The sequence below is a fragment of the Mesoplodon bidens genome (genome assembly GCF_964165515.1).
Source record: "Mesoplodon bidens genome assembly, chromosome: 1".
In the NCBI taxonomy this organism is placed as follows: Eukaryota; Metazoa; Chordata; class Mammalia; order Artiodactyla; family Ziphiidae; genus Mesoplodon; species Mesoplodon bidens.
In genome coordinates this window covers 7,473,510-7,496,595 of record NC_138176.1, presented here as the reverse complement: position 1 = coordinate 7,496,595, position 23,086 = coordinate 7,473,510, and the positions used below count along the sequence as shown (strand labels likewise).

The 23,086-nt window shown below is 49.8% G+C and overlaps 1 protein-coding gene across 1 annotated transcript in view; it reads right to left on the bottom strand.

Annotated features, from left to right (window-relative positions):
- The window catches only part of CTBP2 (C-terminal binding protein 2), a gene marked incomplete at its 5' end in the record, with an annotated part of 161,111 nt that overhangs the window by 89,327 nt on the left and 48,698 nt on the right, over positions 1–23,086 (bottom strand). Inside the window, one exon of the mRNA XM_081231276.1 lies at positions 22,972–23,075. The remainder of the gene's footprint in view (positions 1–22,971; positions 23,076–23,086) is intronic.

Below are 23,086 nucleotides of genomic sequence, written 5' to 3'. Positions count from 1 at the left end.
CTCCGTCTCCTCACTGCCTGTCTTCTGTCCGAACTGAGGCTGCTCCGAGCAACCTGCCCCCCAGTAACCGGACTGTGAAACATCCAAACCCCAGGCCTGCACTGCCCCTCAGGTGGTCTCTGGACCCACAACCACTGGTCCGGTCTCTGGCTTCACCTCAAGGTGGTGTGCGAGGCCCTTGGCATGAGAAGGTTCAAGAATTCACCGACCCTCCTTCCCCGCTCAAACTCCACTGGGCAGGGATGATTCCACATGGCCACAGTGAAAGCCAGCACCAGCCCAAGGGCAAGCCTGAGGCTCAAGGCAGGATGTGAGGGTCCCAGAGCTCAACATGTCCTCCCTGGTGGCCCAGGGGCAAGGCCTGGCCAGGCTCCCAGCTACAGCCGGGTGGGCTGACCCTGGACAGCAGTTCACAGGCCCCGGGCAACGCGGCCTCTTAAAAATCCCACGTTCCTCACAGCTAACTGACATCCTCCCCATGTAAATTCAGCCCAACTGGGCACTCTCTGGAGAGGACAGAAAACTGTCAGTAGCTTTTCCGCGGAGAAAACTTTTCCTGTAACTAACCTTGACTTTCCAACATTCAATCAATCCTTATAAAAACTTAATACACCTCTTGCCTCAGGTAACATCTTCAGCTAATTTTCCCTCTCCCCCGAGACCTGATCGCAGTGGCCAGGCAAAGTGTCCATGATAATCTTCCTTCGGCCAGTTTTCAAAGGACAAGGCCAGCCAGCTTCAGCATTACCTTCTACTCTTCATGTTCTTGCTGCTAGAAAATTCAGCTCAGAAGCTGTTTCTCTGGGAGAGGGCTTCCCAGAGCCCAGAAAACAGGATTTGTGTGCTCATTCCTCTGAACCACATGGTGGGTAGTGCCTGCCTGGGACCCAGGGCATAGAACATCTCCCTGGGTGGCCACCCCCACCATTCTGTAAGATGTGATCCAGGACGGCAGGGATACCCCGTCATCCCTGCATCCCGGGGGATGATGCTGAACACCATTTAATAAAGAAAATTAGCTAAAACTAGCACCAGTAAAGTTAGACTAGTATTTCACCTTAGAATTAAAGGTTTCCATCTGACACCAAAAACACAGATGTAAGACCACCAGGGCCAGCACACAATACCCAATCGCTCAGAAAAAAGCTCTCGATTTGACTCTGGATCAAAAGGAGTCTCCAGACATGTGGGACGAGACGGGAAGGGAGAGACTCTTGGGGAAACATCTGAGGCCCATCACAGGCTCCTCCACGAAGCCTCCAGCTTGGAAAGATGACTAATGAATAAGAGCCTGGCCTGAGGGTGTGTTCCTGCAGCCCTATTGGCCCAGCCCTGGCCCAGCCCTGCCCCACCCCAGGCTCTGCCCCTCCCCCCCTCCCCTCCCCCTCCTTCCCCTCCCAGAAGGGAGGGCGCTACTGGGAGTGGTTGGTACCCTGAAGCCACCTCCCCAACCCAAGGTCCACACAACCTCTGTCTTGGGGGCCCGTGATGGTGGCCCCACTCTGGCAGGATTTCCCAGGCCACTGGGGTTCTCAGAATCACCCACAACCCTCTCCCCCTTTCCATCCTTTGTTCACTGGCAGAGGGTGGGAGGCCACAGGGCAGGTCGTGACCTGCCCCCCCACCCCCCCCCAGGAAGCAAGGCCCTCATGCCTGCCCCTCCCTGTTGCCTTCCCTCCTTCAGCCTTGCCTTGCTGACCCTAAGGGCTCCTTCCCGCCAAGGCACCTCGTGATCCCCAAAACGCTGCCCCACTGCTGCCCCCAATCTACCCCCAGAGGTGCCGGCTTCTCCAACTGTTACTGCCACCTGTTACTGCCGGTGCTGGACACACGTGCCCAGAGAGAGCTCTGACTTCGCCACGTCAGCAAATCTGCAAATCTTCACCAAAGTGCACTTGCCCTTGAACATTCCCCAGGCTCCATGCAAACAAAGCCCTCGCCTTAGCAACAGCTTGCGAGGCAAAACCCAAAGGTGACCCGATGTGGAGCTGCTCCGGAATCCCGGGGCTCCTGGCCACCAGGACCAGGACAGAAGTCACCTTCCATCCCCCGAGCCAGGACACCAATACGTAAGGAGGAAACCTGAGGCAGATTGCAAACAGCTGCCCAGATGAAGTTTTAAAAGATAAAGTTTTATTTCAGTGGCTTAAGAGAGAAAGTGGAGAAAAGGCGTCAACATTTTTACTAACAGCATAATTAGATCAGAGAAAACTCCCTCGTCTAAGATTCCTACAGGCCCCGACAGCAATTTAAGCAGCTGAGAAAAGACGGTGGTGCAGACAAAGTCATTACAGCAGCCTCCCACCTCTTCCCATACGCACGTCTAATGTTCTTTAATGACAATGAAAGAAAGCTCTGAGGACATATGGCAGGGGAGCTACCCCGTGTCACCAGCAGTTACAGAAAGTGTTCAGTGGGGATTCTGCTGTTTTAAAGATCCCATTAACCAGAGACAATTCCATCTCACACTCCAGGCAGAGCTGGTAGCTTTACTCCTGAAATCAGGGCCCCAAAACCTCAAAAGTTATTCCAGGGACACGTTATCCTCCAGCGGAAAACCTTAGGGAAATCTACTCCTCCAGGTTAACTCAAGACATTCTGGGCTAAAATGAGTAATCTTAATAACTATATGGACCCACAACCCTACGGGCCCACGTACATGGTCTCCTTGTATCTATTCTTGCCTCTTTCCAAACCATTTTCCAGAGACACCTAGTGGTCTTTCTTTTTGGGGGTGGGGAGTGGATCTTTTTTCAGAACTTACATCTGACCGTACCACACTGTCCTTGAAACCACTGCTCCCACTGCCTCGAAGGTCAAGAGCAGGACTCTGTATGACGGCCAACGCGCTCATGGCCCCGTGCTGTTCCCTCGCTGCAGCCGCAGCCACTGCCACACTGGCTGTTGCCCCAGGGGCTCTGCCCAGAGGCCCTTCCAGCAGATCTGCATGAGGCCGCTGTCTCCCACCAACCCGCTCTCAGCTCCCTCCTCGGAGGCCGCTCTCAACAGCCCCACCAAACTGGCTACTCTGTCCAAGACAGGCCGTATTCCCAGCCTGACGTACACACCTTGCAGGAAGACAGTCATCAAGGGGGTACCGTCCTCTGGAACACAAGTTCGGTGACAGCTTGTGATCAGTACACACAAAGCCTAGAACACGCACACGTGTGTGCATACACATACACACAATGTTTAAAGTATGAAGAGAGACACACGATTTTTGATCGGATGTGCGACCGAGTCTGTAGAGAACACATTTTAATTTTGTGGCCTATCAAATGTGCCTTTTACTCTAGCCGGGGTTCATCAATTTGGGTCCTGAGATATAAAATTGGTATTAGAGACCCGAAGGTCGCACTCTAATTTCTTCCCCCCAAATATGCAATAGAATATGAATAACGGCTCTCACTAAGCGTATCTATCATGTGTGTCCCCAAAGAAGCCGAGCCCTGCAGAGACTATTTCTGAGCCTGATAATAATGTGCTGCAAAACAGTCTCTTTTTAACTTTGAGATATTTGCCCTTGACAACACATTTTAGACTAGAATAAAAATTGTTTTCCTTGGGCTTCCCCTGGTGGCGCGGTGGTTGAGAGTCCACCTGCCGATGCAGGGGACACGGGTTCGTGCCCCGGTCCGGGAGGATCCCACATGCCACGGAGAGGCTGGGCCCGTGAGCCATGGCCGCTGAGCCTGCGCGTCCGGAGCCTGTGCTCCTCAACGGGAGAGGCCACAGCAGTGAGAGGCCCGCGTACCGCAAAAAAACAAACAAAAAATTGTTTTCCTTTCCAATACTCTTGTGAAAAAGCAAACACGACTAACAAGATTTTGTTTTTAAACAACCAGAGATTCTGACCTAACAGAAAGTTGACCCAAAAAAAACATTTTAAATCAGGGCAACAAAAATGCCTGATGGAATCAGTGAAATTATTCTCAAAAAATCTGACCAAATGTGGTGAACTTGAAAAGCAACAGCCTGACCAGGGAAAGCCTGACTCCAGCAGGGAGGCGTCAACCCAGGATTATTAAGTGACAATTTCGTCAACCTAGAGCCCCAAGTCACCCACCCCGAAGGTCTCGCTAGAACTGTCCCAGTCACCATTTCTGTTGCTTCCCATTCCTGAATCTACACAAAGTGTGTGGACCAGGCACAGCTCCCGGCGGGCCCACCATGCCCAAAGGAAGAGAGAAACTGTAAACCTTCAGGGAACAGAACAGAAGGAAACCAGTGGTTTGAACCAGGCTGAAGCCAGGCTGCCTCCTAAATGGATCTACACATCATTTCCTGCCGTCCTAGCTCCATCCCACACATACAGCAGGCACTTAATAAATGTCTTCTCAGTAAAAGAAATCACGACTTGCAATCAGCTGCTCAGAGGAACCGCATTATGGGTGGGATGGAGGCGTAGGAGGATTCTCACCTTGGCCTCTGCTGGTTCAGTTTTCACAAGACCCTCACCCTCACCCCCATATAAGTCGGCGCTCATTTTGTCCCCGGGAACTCTTCTGGCCGGGTCCACTTCTGCATTTCTCCACTGCTCGGACACCTGATTCCGGGGGGCAGTTCCAATGCCACAGTCCTTGAAGATGACAACCAAAGCTGTGGTTGCTACAGACAGGAGCATCTGCTTGTGTGGGCGGGGTGCAGTGAGGTGGGGCAGGGAAGGAGCAGGTGCGACCGAAACGGGACTTTTCTTTAAAGAGAGAATCTGTGAAAGGCTCTGAGGAGAGGGATAGGGTTTGGCCAATGTATTAGGGCCGCTAAATGCAAAGAATATGTATTATGAACTGAATTCTATGCTTTTAAAGCGTTGTATGTGTGTATGTGATTACAAACATGGGGAGAACGTGGACTGATACCAGTTGCTGAAAACACTGGGAAGATGAGGAGAGTGACCCCACCAACAAAGACAGCAGGTTGGTCCTGTGATCAACCACTAGGCCTCCAGGCGCTGGTTCACCCAACGTACAAGCGTTAACTCACTGAGTCCTTACAAGCCTATCGATAGGCACTACTGCCCCTGGTTTTTTTTAAGGGGGAAACTGAGGCACAGAGAGGCTCAACTATTTTCCCAAAGGCACACAGCAACCAAAGGGCAGCTGGACACTAGCATACGCTGTGCTGCCAAGAAAGACAAAAATGGCGCCGGGGGTGGGGTGGGGGGTGGGGTGTTTACAAAAATCTAAAAACAAAGCAAGTACACAGACCCACTGACATAGAATCCTGCGTCCACACATGTGCCCAAAGACAATCACAGGGAAATACTGGATTTGTCTGTGCACAGTCAGCTGTATCAAACGGGAATACAGGGATAGCAGGATTCTCCTTTTGGTAAGACAACAGAAAAACCCCTGTGTGTTCACACACACGTGCATATTTTTAGGGAAAGCAAGGAGAAAGGACAATGACGTTATCTTGAGTTAGAACAATTAGCTTTGCTTTTATAAATCTTGTACTGCATTTCTTCCCTCTTCGTTAAGCATTTGACCCTTCTGGAAACATCAAGATGACTGGCAATTTTTTCCCTATTTAAAAAAAAAAAAAATCAACATATATGCATTACAGAACATTGATTGGAGTGATGGGAGAATGGGGAAAAAAAAACCCAAATTCTACCAACTAAAGATAAGCACTATAAAATATTCATTATCAGATTCCCCCATGAGTATTTCTCTGGCTTTATTCATAAATGTACGTTCAATACTGGATCTTTCCACTTTAAGACAAGCCTTCTACTTATGTTATTTCAAACTGTGAAAGCATCATTTTAAAAAGAATGAGCTCGTTTCCCACTGTTGGGTGCTAGAGGCATCTGTCTTTTTGCCATCAAATCACACCACGACGACGGCAGAACATCTTGGTGTATTAAAGCTTTTCTGGCACTGGGTGGGGAAGGGAGATTAGTAGGTCAAAGGGCATGCATTCAATTTTTGGAAGGCGACACTGGTTTCCACATCTGAAGACTCTAATCACTTCATACTCACAATATCTGATGGTGTCTTATTACCATTTCTCCCATGGATACAGCAGACATGGACACGCCCACCTGCCTGGACACACACACGGACACACACACACACGACAGAGTCCTGTCCCACTGGGTTTAATTCTGAAGTAGAGTCAGGCCCCTGCCCCTGGGTGGCCTTGGAGGAGAGCAGAGGTGGTAACACCACCGGCAGGTGCCAGCCTCTGGACAAGTCCACACTGGAACAGACTGGAGCAGACCGGTTTCTCCCACCATGCGCCAGATGAGGGTGCTGGCCTATGTTTAGGAGCCAGGATGCTTGAAAAACACCCACGTTCACACACTAGACTGACACTCAGTGAGATGCTCACCAAACCAGCGGCGGAGACAACAGGAACACGGACCGGCCCCCACAGAGGTACGGCGGCAGCCCCTGCTCCTGAGGTTTAAGGGCGGCCCACGGCCTACCCCAGCCCAGCTCGGACCTCTGGGTGGGGCATGACCGGTGCCCAGAGCTTGGCGACGCTGCATGAACCCTGCACCCAGGGACTGCTGGACCCGAGCTGGTCAGCTCTTACCTGCCTTGGTGTCCCTGCTCCTGCCTTTTCCTGGAAAAACCTACAAGTCAGAGGCAGCATCACCTGGCCTGCTTCCTCAGCAAGCACCCGACACCCCTAGTACTGGGTTAAAAACACCCTAAGATTTGGGAGAAACAAATCTTCACTGTGTCCTGTGCTCTGAGGTGACATCCACAGGGACCCTGGGGCCCACGAGCAAAACAGAAGACAAGCTCAGTAACAGAGTTCTCACCAAAACCACGCAGGCCCCGGCGTCCTCCGTCACCCCACGTGCTGCTCTGGTCCGGGCACGTTTGACCCATCCTCTGTCTATGGACAACCACAGCAGCGGGTCTTATTTTAGGCAGATTTTCCGCATTAGAAAGCAAATTGGTTAAAATGATTGCACGATACACCTCCCACTCGTGATGCTTTAATTCAAACTCAAATAGCAAAGCAGGAGAGTGGCCTGTTTAGCCCACTTATAGATTTATAAATGTCCTTCCTGACCAGCACCCAGGCTGCCCCGCCCCCTCCCTTCTTCCAGACACACAGCTGGGTAGGAATTCACTGACCTAATATTACTGGACAGATAATTCCTCGCCTCGGGGAAAGACTGGCAAAGCCCATGGCATCTGCCATTTCCAATCTTTGTTTTGAAATGGTAAACAGGGGCTCATGCCAAGCAGCTCAGGGGCAAGCAGGGAAGGCGCTCCTCTCTAAATGAAATCTTTAAAATCCACCTATAGCATCGGTGGAGGCACCGCTTTGCATCGGAAAACCAGGCGTCTGATTCAACTAAATCATCTCAAAGCCAGCGACGGAGAAAAGAATTGAATTAAAGAGTTGCCGTAACTCATTCAAGTGAGATAACAACCATCCAGTGGGAAGCAAAGACAGGGCTGTTCAAACCCGCCGTCTTCCAGAGATAGTGAGGAAAAAGGCAATATAACGTGGTTCAAAGGACAGATGGGACTTTCCTAATTGTCCCCAGATTCCTAGCAGCAGGGGTGGTAACTAAATGGTTTCAATTAAAAGTTAAAGAAACAGGGAAAAGCAGGCGGTAAGTTATGCCTGGTGCCGATAAGGCTCCTTCAGTTCAGTCTGAGGGATGCTCTGGCCCAATTTCAGATGGCCCGGCGTCAACGGCACATGAGCAGGGGGGGCCATCCCGAAATGTCACGGTGACAAGGTGACAAATCTGTCTGTCGGATGCACACGCGAACGCCCGCCTGAGTCTGAGGGCGTTAGCGGGAGGCAGGACTGCACCCCAGCGCAGGGCCCCCCCCCCCGCCCCAGCGCTGAAGCCGCAGCCTCCTCCACCACCAGGACCAAGAGGCTACGAGGAAGTGAGCACCAGGCAACACAGGTGTGCAGGCCGTGTGTTTCCCGGAAGGTACAGATCTGGCTATAAGGTGATTTCCAGGCACCACATCCACGATTCAAGTGCAGTGTGACGACAGGCACCCCCAAAGCCAGTGCTCCCAAGTGGGGACACTTATACCCAAGGCACATCGGGCGACACACGGGACATACTTTGGCTGCTGCACTGGGGCAGGGAGGAAGGGTGCTTACTGGTACCTGACGGGTGGAGGCCAGGGGTGCCACATTTATCCCCCAACACACGACACCCCCCAAAAAGGAACTGACGGGTCCCAAATGTCAACAGCGCCAAGGGCTGAGTAACTCCCTTAAAGGAATCCTAAACTGAAGTTTCTGAGCTTTCAAAGGAACAGGAATGCTTAGGAACGGCTGGGGTCGATGGTACACAAGTTAAGTTTCCACAATGTGGGACAGAAGAGACATTGCTGATGTGAAGGCGGCTGATGAAAGGGACAAGTGGGGATAAAAGAAGGGAATCGACCAAGTGCATCCGGTGAGGAGAGCAGAGAAGGACAAGTGTGAGCTCCCGGCCACACGAGAAGGAACCAAGGTGCGCGGGGCCGGGTGATGCCGTCCTGAAACAAGTGCGTTCAGAGGAGAGGATCTGACCCTGTGCCTGACCCACAGCTCAGCACAGTTGAAGCAGAAGCTGAGAAAGCAAAGGGCTTTGGTGACCAGAGGATGAGAGCAGCCTCCTAGGGCAAGTCTCTCAACACGCTCCAAGTTCACCTTATGCTTCCCAGCCGTGCCACTAACTGCTCCATGAGCAAAAGTTGGGACACACACCTACAAACAGATCTCAGGAAAAAAGACCAAATCCCCAAATGTTAGAAGGTCCCTAACTGACAAAGGCATAGAGAGGGGTGGAGGGTCTCAGAAAGCCAAGTTCAACAGACAAGAACCTAAAAACCAGCATCCACCAGCCCACTCTCAGGATGTAGCCTCTTCTGGGCCCAGCGGTCTAACTGGGTGGGGGTGGAGTGGGGGGCAGGGGTCCTTGCGTCCCCCCTGGGAGTTAAGTCAGTCTTGCCAGGTCTTCACTTGCTCAGCCCTAAAGGAGTCCTTTCTAGGAAGCCCTTCAAACACCACATCCAGAGGCAAACTGGAAAAATGGAGAACAGGGCTGGAGTCATCTTTTCCCTCCCTTTTAAATACTTGTGGGGTTTTTGTTCTCATTGTAAAATAAACAAACAGATCAAAAACCGAACCAAACCAAAACAAGAACAAAAAACCCATAGAGAAATACATGTAGGAAACCTGGGAATAAACAAGAAATTTGAATATTCCATAATTACACAGCACCACTACTACTTAACTTTTTGTTATTATAGTTAATATTTCCTGCACATCTTTTTTCTGCGAGTAGGTTAAAGTGGAAGAGAAGACACTGAACTCAGTTTTGAATCAGCTCTATGGAAAAAAAAAAGCCCAGCATTATGAAAAGTGAAAAAGAAAACAAAAATACCAAAGAATATGGTGATGATGAAAAGTTCCTGCATGATTTGGGACAGAAGCCTCAGGAATCTAATACTGATTGATCAAGATTTCTTGTTTTCCAGCTCAAAAACAGGGACAACAGATCTACCCAGCCAAACCCACAGTCAAACAAAAGCAAAGAAAATAAAAGTTATTAGTCACTAGAATACGGATGAAATCTTGTGCTTGGTTACAAATCTCCACGTGGGGGAACCTCTACTGGGTCAAGTTGCGTTGACACAGCTCTGCCCAACAAATCCTCTCATTTAAGACAGTCACGTACATCATGGCTTAGAGAAAGACAGTAAGCTAACTCAGGTAAGAAATACAAAAGTCTAGGTAGCATGAAATATCTCCAGGAGACTTCTTTAGTGAAATTAACTAGTGGTTTAATAGGGGGGAAAGCCTGATATACAAGGGTGCCCCACTTTCTTCAGAGAAATTAACATTTCAATCCTGTTTTTATCTAGAAGTCATTAAACTGTGCAACATGAATTACTGGAACTGTAGCAGAGAATTAACTCTATTCATCAACTAAGTCCAAACACTTTCAAGTGCATCTGTAATGAAAAAATAGCTCTACATTTCTATCTCTTCTCATTAAAGTAAACCGGTTTTCCCCCTCTCAGTATATAAAACTGTCTTCTCTTCATATAATTTATATTACCATAAGCTGGCTCACATTCTAAACTATTACATGCCTCCAATTAATTTTTGCAGCTTTTGCCTGAAAATTTAATGAGATAGTAGTGTGTGAACCTGCTGACTCTAGATTACGTGCGCGCCCAGTACTAACGCTGGCATCATAAAATCATCTGATCCACACTCGCCTAGAGGCTCCTGTCGCCACAGAGGGAAAGGTAATGTGCGTGCCAGGTTCACACGTTTTCCTCTTTTAAATCCAATTAGAAAATTTACTGGTCTCAAATTAAACTGCCCCTACTTGTCCACCTGGGAAAAACAGAGAAAGAAGCAGGACCGTCTAATTATCCCCCAACTCCATTTCTGTAAACATTTCAGCCAACAGTTAAGACGGATGACTGTCTGTCTAAGCCCTCCGCTCTCCACCGTGGGAGCTAAGAGTCTGCACTCATCCAAGCCAGTCCCGAGAGGCAGCCAAGGCGAGCACCCAGGAGGACGGGGTCCGAGAAACCCCTCACCCGGTCCAGACGCAGGCGCCCCCAGGGCACACATGCCACAAGAGGTCCACACCCCGCCCCACCTCGTGTGCGTATGCAGGAGTGTGTGTGTACACGTGTGAGTGTGCACATGTAGGAGTATGTGCATTTATGTGTGCATGTGTGTAGGGGTGTGCGCATTTGTGTGTACATCTAAGTGCGCCTGAGTGTCCAAGTTCAGCCAGAGATGAATAGGTCACGGGTGCTGGTAACTCAGCGACAGACGCAGTGACTACCCCTCTACAGCGATTACCTTTGGCCAAAGGGTCTAGGTTCAAACAAAAGGGAAGAGAGGCCAACAGTAAAAGCAGTACTGGCCACAGTCACTGTGACTCCTCAGCTGCCCGTCACTGGGCAGGTGTGAAGCAGGATGTGTTCGGCCCAGGGAGCAGCCTGTGGGACGTTGGGCAGGTCCCCTCAGCGTGCACAGCCCGTTTCCTACCTGTGTTTGTAATGATGACACCTACACACACACCATCACTGGAGGCTGAGAATTAGTGATAACAGGACAATAACAGCACGGAGCAGTGTCCAGGGCATGGCCGGCCCTTAATACATCACTTGGCTGGAGTCTCTGTGGTCAGCAGCCTGCAGGAAGGCCAGGACCTGGGGGATCAGAGGGCCAGGCTTCCGAGGAGGGGAGGTGAGAAGACCCTGCTGTTCATTCCTCTCCCCCGACTTGCCCAGACCCCAGCCTCATCCTCACAGTGCCAGCGAGCCAGCGTGGAGGCTGCTTCTGCTGAACAGAGAGACAAAAACAGGACAGACGGACACTCTGGGGTTTGAGCTCCCCTCCCTGCAGTGGTCCAGCCCGGGGGCTTGGCTACTGCAAAGTCCAAGAGGCTTGTATGGGTCTGGGGCCACCCCCCTGCTAGGCCCTTGGGGAATGGAGCTCTGGAGTCCACACACAGAATGCAAAAAGCTCACCTGCCTGGGAGCGTCTGGGTCGGGAAGCCTTCTCTTAGATGTCTGTTTGTAAAGAGACTTAGGAGTCTACAGTGAGAGGATGGCCATCAAATCAGCCGGTCAGGTACATTCAACAGCAAAAGCCACATTTATACCCAACGTCCAAACAGTTTTGGGAGATGGGGATGCTGCACAACTGGGTGGCTGGGTGTGCAGGTCGAACCCAGACCTGGGTTCAAACCCCACCTCTGCTCCTGCCAGGAGCCAAGAGAAGGCAATTAACCTCCATTATCCATTAAAATAATAAGCATAAATAAAGACTCCCCCCCCCCTCCGACTGTGCTCCACGGCCAAGGAAGGCCTGTGACGCAAGCCCCAACACCCAGGCACACTGAAGGGACCTCCTCCCTCCCCCAAGTCAACCTGGAGCATTTCCCACCAACTGCTGGGGAAACTCTCCTTTGCCAGGAGTCAGCATTTAAAGGGAACCCTCAGGCCCAACAGGAAAAGACAGGACACTTCCTAGCTACAGGTCTGCAAGAAAAAAAGCTCTTGAGTTGCCAAAATCACTGCCTAAGGGAAAACACAAAGGTGCCCAGCTACCAGAGAAGGCGGCATCTCCAAGGAAGAAAGAAGGATTCTGAGGACTGCCCGAGCCCAAGGTCACTTGCTCTGAACCCCTCACTCCAGCCAGTCTGGTCTAGGCTGGGGTGGGGACGGGGGCACAAGACGACAGCTGGCCATCCTCTAAATGGCCTCAGGTCCCAAGGAAAGGACCCCAAATTGCACACGGCCAAGCCCTGGGGAGGACACAGCAGGTCTCAGCAAGGTCACATACAGTGAAAACATTTTCTTATGCTGAAGATCGGAAGCTATTAGCTGTGTTACTGGCAAGCACAGATGTTGTCTGTATCTAAAAATTCCCAAATAGATCAATTAGCATATTATAAAGAATTTACTTTCATTTTCCCTTGACAGAGCATAAAAGCCAAAACACAGCTCTCAGTCTGAAACTGACAAGTGCGTATAGCAGGAGATGCTCTATTAAATGGAGACAACAGCAAAAGAAAGTGGTATTTATAATGATTAGCCACCTAATTAATTCTAAGAGTAGAATGTCAAAAGCTATAAATCCATTTCTTTGGAAACTGAAGCTCAACATCAAACAAGTCACTTCTGCGCTCAGAAAGGAAGCCCTAACAAATTCCTGACATTTGTGCCCTGCAATATGGCTGTTCCATTAGTTTTCCAGGTTAAGGTACTTGAAATGCATGTGGAAAAGCAATGGAAGGATAGAATTCAGAGGGAATAAATACACATGCACACACACAGAATTAGCAGCAATAAATTCTAAAAGGAAAATAGTTTAACTACCACAAATGTGTATCCTTGGATATGTGTTCATTTCCTGTGAATCAGCTCAATTTAAAGAGAGAAATTCTCAGGACTTCCCTGGCGGTCCAGTGGTTAGGACTCCGTGCTTCCACTGCAGGGGGTGAGGGTTCGATCCCTGGTCGGGGAACTAAGATCCCACATGCCACGAAGCAACTAAGCCCGCGCGCCACAACGAATATCCCGCCTGCTGCAACTAAGGCCTGACGCAGCTAGCTAGCTAGCTAGCTAGCTAAATAAATACGTACGTAACATACATACATACATACATACTGGGGGAAAAAAGAGAGAGAGGGAGAGAGAGAGAGAAATTCTCAAGCTTCTGCCCTGTGAGGAAATCTGGAGCCCTTTGTGTTTCTTCAGCTTGGGGTGGTGGGATGTGTGTGGAGGAAAATTCTAAGACAGACAAGGCTATAACAATGCTATTATCCTCTGAAACGTTATGCATTTTCCTAACCTGTATGTTTAGAGATTACCCTTTGGGGGAGGAGAAGGTGGGAACGAGAAAGACAGGCAGAATAAGAAACCATGTAACCAAAATTGATTTAAAAGATGCAGTTGTCCTTCTTCCTATACTTCTCTTCCTAGATTGCAAATCAAAATCTGCATTTAAATAGAATACTTTTAATGTAAAAAAAAAACCCAGGAAGCCCTAGGGTACAGAGGTATTGCGTTCAACATCTATGGGCACAGCACTGCATTTTAAATGAGATGTGGCATCTTGAAATTTACTGGATAGATTACACATTCCAAATTGTCTTGTTATGACTACTATTTTTACTAAATTCTCCTATCCTAATAAGTGTGTTGCTTTTATGGCCAGGCCTGTTAATAAAAGTAATGTGATATTACATCATGCTATCTATCAAATGAATCTTGAGAAAAGATTACACCGATCCAAGGATCTCATAAGCCCCTGGCTCTGATAATTCCAGCCATTATTCAGTGTGAAATTCAAACAGTCTGAATTCATTAACATTGGTTGTTACAAATCTGCATTTTTAGACTTTGCCATAAAATGCAGGAGTCCAAACCCGGTGACCTGAATCTAACAGCCTTTCATGTGAAGTAGCCGTGCTAACTGGCCTCTCCCAGTGCTGCTCTCAGGATAAAGCCCCATGTGCTTGCCCCTCTCCACGGCTGACCCGGTCACCACTGGGGAGGGTCAGGCCAAGTCGGCCTCAGCCCTGCTGGTCACACTCAACGTTCAGGCAAACTGCAGAGACCTGAGCCATTGACAGGAGAATGGGGACCCTCTCCCAGAGAAGGACACACATCATTAGACAGGTATCCAGGGAGCCAGTCACACCTGGGCACAGTACCCCGCCACCAGCACCTCGGCCTTCAGGATCCTTCCCTCCACCCATCACCAAGCCCACGGCCAAGTCTTTGCCTTGGCAACTGGAATCTTTACCTTCCCTGTGCAAAAATAAGACTGAGGTGGGCTTCCCTGGTGGTGCAGTGGTTAAGAATCCGCCTGACAATGCAGGGGACACAGTTCGAGCCCTGGTCTGGGAAGATCTCACATGCCGCGGAGCAACTAAGCCCGTGCACCACAACTACTGAGCCTGCGCTCTAGAGCCCACGAGCCACAACTACTGAGCCCGTGTGCTACAACTACTGAAGCCCGCGCTCCTAGAGCCCGTACTCCGCAACAAGAGAAGCCACCACAATGAGAAGCCCGCACACCGCGACGAAGAGCAGCCCCCGCTCGCCGCAACTAGAGAAAGCCCGTGTGCAGCAACAAAGACCCAGCGCAGCCAAAATAAACAAATAAAATAAATAAACTTATTAAAAACAACAACAACAAAAACCAAGAAGGCGGTGCCAAAGCCATGGGGCTCTGGAGGGATGCCTGTTATGATGCAATCCCAGACTAAAGAGCTGGGCGGTTTCCCAGCCAAGTCTAAGGCCGCATCACTCTGCTCTATTTAAACACGCAAGCAGAAGGCTTTCCAGCCTTAAACAGGCCTCTGCAGCGCTGCCACTGAAGTCTGTGGGAGATCAGAGTACAAATCAGCAAGAACCCTCTTTCCTAGAGGAAGCTGCAACCCTATGTCGTGGTTTAGAGGTCATCTTCTGCTGTAATTAGGAAGTGGAAGTGAGTCTGAATTATGAAAGGCCAGGAGTCCTGTACTCTCAAAGTTAGGGTTTTTAACAAACATGGGACTGGGGCCATCAGATACGCATACACAAAATACCAGTTTCCAAATCTCCAAAGGCAGGCAAAGCACGCAGCCACCGTGATGGGTCCATGAAGGAATCTGATACACACTCCATCTGTCCTTCAGTCCCAAGGGACCTGGGACTACAGGTCCTTGTAATCCCAGCTCAGATGCAATCAAGGTGGCTGAATCGCAACTCCCCCTCACCCAGGAAGCCACCACAAGCACAGCACCCCAGAGGACAGGAGAGGACAGCTGGGTCCCCAAGCCACACAGAATTCAAACTCCCCGCCCCACCTGTGTCCCACCTGCAAGTAGGGGAGGCAGGGACATGCTCTCCTGCCGCGGAAAGCTCGGGAACATGGACATATTATTTCAGAGCACACACACCTCCTCCAAACAGGTAGTGCACCATGCTGGCTTGCCTTCCGTCAGCAGAAAACACTCCCAGCTGACGCAGAACCAACCCTTCCCTCCAGACAGATGCTGGGACGGTTCCTGCGCAGGTCCAGCCATCCCACACCTCCCTGGTCCCTCTGCAGCCTGGGATTCATTCATTCAAAAAAAGAGACCTGTGGCATCTGTGACATGCGGACCATGTACAGAAAATCAAGGAGACCATGAGGGCAGCGGACATGACCTCTGCCTCACAGAGCTTGTGAAAATCACTCTGGAAGATTCTATGTTAACAGAGTACTACTCCTGAATCCGAGTCCATTTACAAAACCTTTGTCTACTTTCACCTGATAGAGTCAGAAGCCTCAGCACCATCAAAGAGTCTGAAGTCCTGGGTTTCTGTGTTACAATGACTGGGCAACCCTCCTGCACCAGCGAACATGAGTGAGGCCCCAAATGTGTTAGGGGGGTGATGGGCACCCAGCAAAGACAAGCCCAGTAGGTTATCAATATTGATTAAGAGATGCAGATGAGGCCAAGGGCATCCTGAGTCAGTATCTTGCAGGATGAGCACCCACCCTCCCACACTGCTTCTTCCACACTTCCATTCCTGGGTTGTGGACACCTGTCTTCAGTCTGCAGGAGGGGTGGGACACAGGTGGCCGTGACCGGATGAACCGAGGGGCACCCAGTTAAACCTGTATTGCCCCAAAGCTCCTCCTGAGAGGGGGGAAGGCCTGTTTTGAGGCTCTGGTATCCAGAACGAAAGCACCGCCCAGCAAACAGCCCCCCTGCCCCGGACCTGATGAAATGCATCGCTGCCCTGCGCTGCTTCAGCTGAATTTTTCAAGGAGTTGCAGGTTACACCCCGCCCAGGCCAACAAAGGTTTCCTTTGAGTTAAACAATGTATAGCTGAACCAGAAGAAGGGAGGCGACCACAGACCAGGTACTGAGTTACAAGAGACAGGAACCAGATATCTTTGCCACGAACTCATTTTCTGCAAACCTCCTATATTATAAAAGACAGCACAATACTGTCCGATAAATCAAGGCTGCGCTAAGCGGATCCAACTGGAAGCTCACGAGGACATCTGATCCACCAGCCTCGAGAAAAGACGGAATGGGGGGGTCCCGGGTGGGAGCCACTGGAGTTGATCGGTAGACACTATGAAGAAATGGAAATTAAACACTGGGATCAGATGTTCAGAACTGCTACTTACCCGTGGCTTGTGTTTTTCACCCCCACACATTAGCATTTTTTCCCTAACGTTCTATCTTCTTGCCGAATATAATTAATTTTAACAGCTTCTATAACTTACCCCACAGGTTGTTGCTGTTTCCTTTAAACAGTATACTGCTGAGAAATTGATTTGTTTGCTCCCTCTGTCTAAAGAAAAACCATGTTATGAAATATGTATAAATGTCACTGTTCGGGCTGCTGCTGAAGAGAAGTACAGAAAAAATGTTCCATTTTACCTCCTTGCACGGGGGTCCACTCAGGGCAGACATTCTCGTCTGTTACCAATCTGCCTGCACACACACAGACCAATGAATTACGAAGCATTTTCTTTTTAAACCTCCTATTTATCTTTAACTGGTACGAGTCTAAGAGAATTATCTTTTTTTTAAAAAAGGGAATTATCTTAATTGCTACATAGAAAGAGTGAATTGCAAACGTGTTCAGTTAACCAGGAAAACTTTGTTTTTAACAGCGCGGGGCCAGGTGGGAGTTGCCAAGGTTGCCAAAAGTAAAGGAATCAATCAATCAATAAAGCAAATGTGTTGAGCTGCTTGTTAGGTGGACGCCAGGGAAGGGGGAAGCCACAGGCAACGGTCCTGGAGACAACCTCCACCGGGGACCACTGAATCCTCAGACATTTCCTAAAGCCTTACTTTGGAAAATGTACCAAATCAGGATCCAGAAATCAAATGATGAAGAACTCTGTAAGTACCCCGGTTCTTTCCGCATCACGTGTGGGCTCTTTCTTGAGCTGTGGAGTGTTTCCTTAGCATTTGCAGCTGAGGAATTTGAGGCTAAGTTGAAAGTAATGCCAGATTTACACTTGAACCTGGAGAGATGCTGTGTTCCTCCACAAAAATCTAGATGGAATGATCACCAAAATGACCTAAAAGATTATATTTTAAGAAGGTGTTATTGGCCCAATGCATTCTAGAAATAGTAGTCACCGCGGCAGGGGTAACGTACAAATGCTCAACAAAAATATTTATACAAAGAAATAAGCTCTTCCTCTCCCATTAATGACTCCCAGAACGCTGGATTGAGACCCAAACATTTTTAAATGAGAAAGCGCATTTCCCCGCCCACTCACACAGTGACAGGTGCGTCCTCAGGCTGAAGCTTACAGCAAACGTGAACTATCATTTCCTTCAACATGCCTGGCCCCTACCCTGCGCAGGCTCCCGCCTCCATCCACTCCTCCCGTTCTCCCTCCCTCTCACACATACATGCTCCAAGTCCCAGGGAAATGATACGGAGCAGACCAGTGACAGCGGCCTCTAGTTGTCCCAGAACCTGGGGCTGCTGTTCCTCTGTCTACTGGGAGGCCAGGGGCAGAAACGCTTCTGTGTGGGGTCTGTTCAGGTTCCCATCGTGGCTGGCCTTAGAGGTGCTTTCCCTGCACACAACCACACCCCGGGGGACAAGGAGCAGCCCATGGTCAGCCCCCCTTCCCATGGACCACGTGCTTGAGGCAGGGATGGACTCCACCATGCACACGAGAACGTGAACTTCCTAGAAAGCCGAGGACCCCAGAAGTCATCACGACAAAGTCATCACTACAGCCGCATACTGGCAAAGCAAGTCACAGGACTGCAGTGTTTCAGCAGGGACCAAGGGAACCCTGAGCCTGGGGTTACACCACCGGTGTCCGAGCTGCAGGTCTACTCATGGGCCCCATGTGCTGGTATATGATCTCAGCATCAAGTGCTTCACTAATAAAACAGGGATCTTAGCCAAGGTTATAGGATCTTGGGAAGAGAGGGCCACGTACCTAGTGTGTCCGCGCACAACGCTGTACGGCGTGCTCAGTATTGACCCAAGTCCTGCTCCACCAGGAGCCAGGGCCATGGCCCCGCTGCTCTCCTGGGGCCGCAAGGAGCCATCCCTCCCAGGCACAGCCTTCCAGCAGGAACACAGCTGGGTAGAGACCCTCCCTGGCCGGGAACCCCAGGAAGTACAGGCAGGCTGGCTTATTCCGGACACATGGAAGACAGAGTTCCGGGCCTCCCTGGCCTCGCTGGTTGATTAGAACCAGTCCTGAGGGCTGGGAGGTGGGGACAGCACCAGCAGAGCAGAAAATGACCCACCAGAATGTAGGGGCTAGGGGCCTGACCCTCATGTGACCGGAACAAGGACAGACCGTGAAAACTGAACAAAGGGACCAGGTGGCTGATCTCTCTGGTCCTACCCAGGAGCCTTGCTGGGATCTGGAAATTCCCTGGAGGAAAAGACAAGGGCTGAATCAACACCTCCCAGAGAAGGGCTCCTACGGGAACTTGGATCTGCAGCTCATGGATAAAACACAAGCAAGAACCAAGACCCCAGAGCTCAGGCTGGGACCCCTCCTCCCCTCTCCGCAGACAGCAGGGGCTGAAGCTCCACCAACGTCTTCCCTGCCGCCCCCATCTCGGCCTCCTGGCTGTTTCTCATCTAGAGAGCCCCCTGGAGATGAAAGGCCCAGCGTATGTTGCTCTGGTTTGTGTTTTCCGATGTTGGCAGTTGTGCCTCTCGTCTAAAAACTGGAGCAGGATCACACGTCCCTGGTGCAGGCTGCGTGGAAACAGTGGACGGGTGACGGCCAGGGCAGGCCAAGAACTCAAGGGGACCCTGGAGGCCACAACACGAGGACCAGCGTGACCACAGCCAGCTCCCTCCCTCCCTCAAGCAGCAACAGTCAGACTCGCTGTCAAGGTGTAGGCATTTCTTTCTGGAGTAAAGCAATACTTTCCCTTCTGTTTTGGGGGCAGAAAGTTGTGTTGGCAGAACAGGGCAGAGGCCCTAATGACTAGAGAGATGACTTCACCCAACCCCACTGGCCCACTAAAGCCACACGCAGATCGGAGCAGCCTGGACCCTACAACAGACCTTGCAAGGCCCTCCCCTCTGAGTCACCAGCACCAGGGGAACCTCAGATCACCTCTCCCTGGGGCTTTGTGGGGCGGGTCAAGCTTCCACATCGTTGTCGCACTCTGTCAAAGTAAAGCGGCGCACAAGCCTCTCTGGGTGCAGGCAGCCGGATACGCCGTCACGTCTCTGACAAACTACAGCCACCGCTACGCCACCATCATGTTACAGAATAAAAGCTAAGGGCTGTGATCTGCATCTCCACTTAGCTGTAGACATTTGACAAAAAGCACTTATTTTTCCCTGACGCTTTTGTTAAAATTACAAGGTAACTCGGTACCGCTACAAATATTAATGCTTAATAACAAAATGGCACAGGGAAAAACCATGACCCATCTGAACCACTGGAGAACTAAGTCTGGTTCCAGAAGTCAGCGAACCACGGAGCACGTTGGGTTTTCACTCTAACAAGCAATGACGTACAGAATGGATAGTAAAAGCAGAACAAAATGCAACAGATCTAAATGTAGCATGTAGTCATTCGTTAGTGATGACCAAATGAGCCTCTTTGCACAGGGGGAGAAAGCTGACATGTCTGATTTGAAGTTATGAAAAGAAAAAAACCACAGACTATCAGGTCTAGAATAATAGAAATATAACGCTTTTAAATGAAGGCACACACAAATATACTAAGAGGACAAAAATGACGTATAAATGGTTCTAGCACCACACAGGTTTGCCGTTCCAAGGCTGTGACTTTTCATGAATTTTGTGTTTTTTTGTTTATTTCCTTCTCTTCTGCCTACATTAAAAAGGATTTGTCTAGGAGATCTCAACAGGTAAGCTACCAGGTTGAAATCAACATGTGGTCCCTTGCTCCGGCTGCAATTCAAGATACCCCTCTTGTGTTGCGAGGTATTGACTGCAGTTGGGACTGAACGAGCAGCCATCCGACGAGTGGGGTACAATGTACTGGGCACAGTGACAAGCCACAGAGAAAAGAGCCAAGAACTAACACGTGCTTCTGGGACACGCGAGAACCACACCCTGGGAGTGTACACGGGGGTGGTCAGGGACGAAGGTTAACCCACTGGCAGGGTGCCCAGTGCTGGGGAGCAGCCAGGCCATCGGGGTCACAGTCAATGTGGGTGAGGTCACAGACACCACGCGGCATCCTCCAGGCATGGTGGCCATGCTCTAATGAGGGCCAACTCCCAACGTTACACTGAGCTTCTCAAGCTCTTCCAGAGTGCTATCAAAAACTGTTACCCCAAATTATGCCCAAAACACATAAGTGCTGAGAACCATTGTACAAGGCCAATTGTGAGCGTGCTAGGTGCTAGGGAAAAATTTGCTGTCAAGAATGGTGTTGCAATTTCATTCTGATATTGGATGCATTTATGCAATGTTAATGCTCCTCTCTCTGAGATAGAGATCATTGAGAAACAGGATCCGGCAGTGGTTCAATTATTAGGTTGAGTCCAATGAAAATGCTGTTATGTAACCATTTCTTGATATTTAAAAAGTCCGTTTTATCCTTATACTGTGCATTTCCACATTCTTATCTTTAGAGAAGTAGTCTTCCAACCCCGTGGTGCCTACAAAATGTACCAAGCAGCGCTCTCAGGTCTTGGCACCCAGCCAAGACGCTCCCTCAGGTGAACCTCGGGTGACTTTCTGTGAAGGACTCGAGGATCGGGCACTGGCACTGCTTGGACATGGAACTGGACACCCGCGGGGGTCTGATGGATTTCCATCACTGTGACCCACTGAAAACACCTTCAGTGCCGTTACCCAATCCTGGAATTAACACCCCACCAACCCCAGGTCCACAAAGAATGTGTACAACAACATCCCTGCCTGAGAACCCCGGGCAGACTCCAGCACACAGGGTCTTTAAAAAAAGGTTTCTTTTAGAAGAATGAGTGAGAGCCAGAAAAGAAATACATGTTGGCCTTAAAAGGCAAAGTTGAGTGTATACGGTTGAGAGTGGCCATCATGACTAATAGATACACCCATGTCCCACCCCCAAAAGAAGGTTCACTGATATTTCTAGTTTCTCATCTCCCCAGTACAAAGATTCTTAGAATTGTTCAAAGATTACAGAGTCGCCTCTGATAAGTAACCCTCTGTGAACTTCGTGCTCTGCTGTGGCCTTTGGCTGGGCAGCCTTCTCAGATCACTCTTGGGAAAGGTTTCCGGGTTTCTACAAGGCGGGGGCTCATGGGGACCACCCCAGTACAACTACTCATGTCACACAAATAAGGCCTCGCAGAGGGACCCGCTGGGGAGTGCGCTCTGTGAGCCCAGGTCTGGAGCAGCAGCCCTGGTGTTGGCAACGGACCCTCCTCCCTGGGAAAAGGCAGTGAGACCCTTCCCCGGGCCACAGCCACTGGTTGGGTTGAGACTGAGGGTCAGTTCGGGCCCCCTGGCGGTCACCGGCTAAAGCCGTGCCTAAGGCTGCAGTTTAAGGCCAACATTTCTTTCTGTGTTATTGTTTATTCCAGACCGTGTGTGCTGGAATCTGCCCAGGATTCTCAGGCAGGGAATCCTGTTGTACACATTCCTTGTGGGCCTCTGACCTTTCTCCGAACCTGAGGGTCTGCCCTACTCAATACCGCAGGGAAGAAGCCTGGGGGTTGGCAGAAGGAACAGTGAGAAGCTTGACTCTCTCTCCTTCCCGGCTGCAAGACGACACAGTCAGCGCAAGGCGAAAACATCTGTTCCAACAGGATAAACATCAGTCATTTCTGAGAAGGTGCCACTTTGAGAGTCTAAGATCTCGGTTTTGTGGAAAATGGCTAAAGGCATGTTGGAATTAACTCAGGACCCCCAAAAGTCCTTGCTCTGGAGGGAACATTGAACTCTATTCATTGGTATTGTCTCAACCATACTCCAAATAAGCAGACAATTGAAGGCTCTCCTCAGCGCACATCCCACATCCCTAATCCCTTCCACCAGACAAAAAACCATTCTATGTTCAAGACGTCCTAGAGGTTGGTAAGTCTAAAAATCTTAGCTCATTAAAGATGTGCCGTCATCAGCAAGCTGCTGGCTCCCTAAAGACGTCCATCTACCATTTTGCCCAAGCCACTCGGGGTGGCGTGGACTGTTTCCCCAATCCATGTCTATTCTTTGTAATTAATATGTCGAGAAGTCCTAACACGGCTCCATCCTGACTCGAGTTTCCTGGTGTAATTTCCATGGACTTATCTATAGCAGCAGCGGCAATCACTTTACACCGAACTATATTGCTTCAGAGTTAATTACATGTATTTTGCTTTTGATCAATGAAAATACCAGATGCAATTAATTGAAAGACAATCAATATGATCCCGCTATTAGACGTCCTGATGAAACATCCAGAGGCTGCCAGCGATCCACAGTCATCAACAAATTGAAAACACATTCCAAAGGGGATTTTGAAAAACCTGAACTTTTACCTGGAGATATTTTACAGTAACTCACCAATATAAATTTGTCCACAAACTCTATAGTTCACACGATGGGCTGTCCGTCTTTTTAAGAGAATCCAGCTTCATTGGTTCAAAACCATTTAAGGCGATGAAACCCTGAAAGCAAA